Raw genomic sequence first — 4653 nt, 5'->3', positions numbered from 1 at the left:
GCGCTTCTTGCGGTTTGATAGACGTTTTAAGTAGGCATTGTACCATGGAGCTCTGGCATGCGAAGAGATTTTGCGAAGCGGGATGTATTTGTTGGTTACCTCGTCGACTTTTCGCAGGAATAAGTTCCAGTTAGCTTCAACTGTGCGGTTGTCGAAATTGTCTAGAAAAATGTCAAGAAAAGTGGACAGTTCAATGTTAATGGCATCGAAATTTGCTTTGTTATAATCGCGAATTGGCTTATATATATATATATATATATATATATATATATATATATATATATGTGTGTGTGTGTGTGTGTGTGTGTGTGTGTGTGTCAAGGAGGGAAGTGTATACTTAAGGGCTCGTTTTTTTCTTGTTAGACACAATAACAATGAGATCTAACAGACAATATTGCAGGGAAAGTATGGGAGAAGTTACTAGGCCTAATTGTAATATAAATGTGAAAAAAGAAAAGTGGATGAAAAGATAACTAAATCAATAGATAAGATGAATCATAGCCCTTTATGCAAAAAGTTAAGAAAAACTTCAGTGCTTGGGTCCATAATCAAGGGGGTGAAATTAATGAAATTTGAGTTTTCAGGAAACACTTCGTCGCTGTAAATTAATATGGTGCTCTATTTCAGCGTAACTTTACGAGTTGAGCAATGTCCAAGCCAAGTCCTACCCAGCCCGCCATCTCCAAACCGGGCCCAGCCCTAGGTCGGGCACCTCAGGCCCGAGCCCGGCTCGCGCCGGTCAGCACCCTGGTTTTAGAGTAGGCCCGAGTGCGTGTAGTGCTCGGACCTATGCACCTTCAATATACACCTTCAATATTGACACAAACTACAATTTACTCCCTTTAGTTAAGTAGCCTGCCATCGACACAAGTTCATTCGTTTGTTCTGAGCGTCTAAGTATTCTAACTCATCATGCTGATGTAATGCACTTACTTACTAATATTAAGTGTAATGCACTTACTATTACATTTCACATAATGAGCAAGAGCAACACATTTGTGAAAATGCGGATGCGACGGTTAGCGCGAGCTCTGCATCGTCTCTGCTCTTCCTGTTATAGTTTAATTTTGAGTGAGTTCAGGATGTTGTCTGTGGATCATCGGTCATCTATCAGACTGGTGCTTGGTATACACTCATTATTCCCCGGTAAATAGGGAATCAGCGAAAAATGTGTCTGCCGGACGTCTACATCAAACGTGTTTTTGTTGTCGTGGTTTAATGACCTAAAATGCTCCATCTCGACGCTCACGCATCCTGTCTTTGCGGCATTATAAAAGCCCCAGTCAGTGGTCGTCGTATCTTTGTGCAGAACCACCGTTCTGACTTGCAACCTTCAACTGAGGTTAGTAACAAAGCGAATATTGTCTGAAAGAGGCTCAATGTCTTCTAGAATGTGTTCTCTCTGTTTTCCTTGGGTGGGAGTGTTATTGTTATATAGCTTATGTTATCTTTGAATTTGAGAACTCCCTTTAAGCTCCGTGTTACGTCCCCTAACAAATATCTTCGTTTATTTTAGAGCTCTTCACGAGTGTGCCGACAACTGAACAACATGGATGGGAAACGGATCATCTTTGCTCTTGCTGCAATGGCTGCCCTCATTTGCAGTAAGACCAAATAAGTTTGTGTCTCAAAAATTTGGAAAACGGCAAAATCAAAATTTTGAATACAATATGTGTCGCAGTGTTACGCTATTAAAGACAGTTCGGCACGAGTTTCTTATGATAATTGAAGCTTTTCATTCAGCAGCGTACAAGTATTAGCTTCGAGCGATGCGAATTTTTCTCTGAATTACACATTTCTTTAACTACGTGAGACTCATCATTCAAGGACCATGCATATATATTTTAGGTGGCATTGTAGCTTAAAGCAACGTAATTTTTATTCAACAGTGATTGTTAACCTTTAATTCAGGGTGACGGGTACTAAAATTTTACGACGTTACCATTACAAGAAACGCGAACGACGCACTTTACAATTGCACATGGTGTTTATTCTACATGTGGTGCAGTAGCATGGTGAGTGAGTGGAAGACTGCTATGCGAAATTTTCCTCAAAGGTGGACACACTAGAACTCGCAACTAAGGCAAAATTTTTTTGTCCCAATTTTACGATATATTCCCGACAAGTTTGTTATACGCAACTAGAAAGCTGAATCTCTAAAAAGGACGTCTAAATTAAACAAGAAAGAAAGCCCACATATACAGACAAGTGCCCGCATCTAGAGGTCACGTAGGCCTTTGCTGCGTCCTGCCAGTTACTCTCTTTGTTTTTCTTTTTTCAGGCGCCTTTGCTGTTCCTTCCGCTGAAGCAGAGTCAGCCGCCAGATACAGCCCTGCTAAGTAAGATCAGATAACTGGGTGCTCTCCAACTACCTAATGTCACCATGGGGCATGCCGACTACTGCATGGGCAAGGAGTTATACTGAAGCGAGATTGCCAACCTCATAGCATGCATGATGATCCAATAAAGCACTTGGAACTGTATGGTGTGGGAGTGACCTTTTTATTCAAAAGGCAATATCAGCTTAGTTGCCATTACAAGCAAAGCTGAATTGCGACGATAATGGAAATTAGCCCTTGAACAACTGCTTTTTTCAACGTCGCGTTGGCCAACGAAAGAGCGAGGTCTTCTACATCGCAGGCTTTACGAGTGTTCCACACCAATCGAGTACACATGCTGGTACAAGCGAAATCAGTTCAGAATCCATTAGGTACCAGCGAGACATTTATGCAGCTTGAAAAAAAGAAAAACGCGCCATAATACCAGTAATATGCCTTGCGATAGCCTATCCTTTACAGGTACCATGTGGCAGAAACTTTCTATATATACCGGGGAGGTGCTCCAATCGGGGAGTTGTTCTCCAATCGGCCGCGTCGGCCCGCAGCGCGCCTTGGGGTAAACGGATTCTCTTGATGACTTCCGGTGCTTTCCGCTGAGCATCGGTGGGCAAGAAGAGCTTTAGAAAATTGCCCGCTCGTTTTCTACACTTTCCTTCACTTATTTGGCAAAATATATTCAAATAAATGTTCTTGTGAGCTACATAAAAATGATAAGAGATTCCCTCGAACTTTGCGCACGCTCCTTTTATCTGAAAACTAAAGGGAGATTTTCCTTACCCTTGCAAAAAACTTTAGAACGCGCTTTCAGCTTCGAAGTTAGGAGCTGGTACATGAGGTGACCGAAAGTGTTTTGAGGTACAACGCTTGCAATCTTAAAACCGTCTGGCGCACATGATCTTAGAGATTAACTGCACTGTGTAATCTCCGATGAAAACTTGAATCAAGTTAAGCAATGTCTTCCATGTAAACAGGCGTGTTGTTATATATGCGCGTTGCCATATAATCACGCTAGCCTTTAAGGCTCCGTGTTTTATCCTTTGCATCGTTGCGCGCTCCTTGTAAGGTATTTCCGCGGCACTCAACCGCCAGTTTACCGTACGCCCTGGTTTACTATTAAGAAAATAGCTATAATACGCCGCGAGAACGGTAAATATGTATTGGCTGTCTACATTTAGCTATCGGGGGCTGCCATCTAGTTAGACGAAGATGTTGCTGGTGAGGATTCCAGTTGTCTCATGGGAAACTTAACTAAAATATAGAACAACTATTGGAGTTTACCATCCCAAAACCACTATATTATCACGAGGAACACCATAGTAGGTGAATCATCATAGCGAATATTCTTGCGAGGGTTTCACTAAATCTGGGAGCATATCGAATAGGTGCAGTTTTCTTGCAGTCGGTTATTTTGTTTCCAGGAGGATCTCTGGAGCGATCTTCCTATTGACATTGTAGTTAGCGATAGTAGCCATTGTCTCCGAGATTGTGCTTGACTTTATCACATTCCCTCTTTTGCACTGAGTTGAAACAGTAAACCCAGAGCACGCTTGAAAAGGGAAGCTGCCATAGAGCATTTGTGGCCTATGGGGACCTAGCACCACAAGCTAGATGCCCCAAATTTTTTCAATTGGGAATTGGACAAAGTCTTATCTGGTTGAGATGTAATGCTAGAATAACAATGACAACAGAACACACCGGCCAAAAAGGAGTTTTCCAAAACACCTTTTTTTTCCGTTTCCACAAAGCTTGCGTAGTCAGTGTTTTTTTTGTTTTTATTACTAACAAGTCCTCAAAAATCCCTCAAAAAATAAGAACAAATATGTTTCTTCTCAACGAAAATACTACTAGCAAACAAGCATTTCTTAAAGAAAATCTGCATCTTTTCTACATGTGGCAATTTCTTTTTTTTTTATTCTTTGAGCAAGAGACCACACGCAAGAGCAGTAGGAAACTAGATGTTTGCGAAGTTGTGTAGCCAATGCTTTCATATTTTTTGAAGATGAACATTTTCAAGATTATCTCTTTTTCGTCCATAAGTAAGGAACAAGGAGAAACAAACCTTTATGAGCAACTATATTTCTTCAATGGGAACCACCTGGCGATCTTTTAGCAGATGATCCACAATCTAGACTGTAAAAAGAGGTGATGCAGCTGCAGGAACTCTTGTACAGGATTGTAGATATAGTCGAACATTTGGAGGAAGCTGTGGCCGACGGGAGCAACTGAACCAGCGTGTCTGATTGTGTGTGCAATGCGGCTGTTTTCAAGGACCATAGCAGTGTCGGGAGAGAGTATGAATGGCTATATGGTACCA

At 41.6% G+C, this 4653-nt stretch overlaps 1 long non-coding RNA gene across 1 annotated transcript; it reads left to right on the top strand.

Annotated features, from left to right (window-relative positions):
* The first annotated feature begins 1514 nt into the window (after nucleotides 1–1514).
* Nucleotides 1515–2483, top strand: LOC119159914 (uncharacterized). The gene is made up of 2 exons (XR_005108161.2): nucleotides 1515–1604; nucleotides 2282–2483. It is a non-coding gene; the product is annotated as an uncharacterized LOC119159914 (long non-coding RNA).
* The last annotated feature ends 2170 nt before the right edge of the window (nucleotides 2484–4653 follow it).

Source organism: Rhipicephalus microplus, chromosome 3 (assembly GCF_043290135.1).
Source record: "Rhipicephalus microplus isolate Deutch F79 chromosome 3, USDA_Rmic, whole genome shotgun sequence".
Classification (NCBI taxonomy): domain Eukaryota; kingdom Metazoa; phylum Arthropoda; class Arachnida; order Ixodida; family Ixodidae; genus Rhipicephalus; species Rhipicephalus microplus.
The sequence above is the reverse complement of the archived record's forward strand: the minus strand, read 5'-3'. Positions and strand labels throughout refer to the sequence as shown.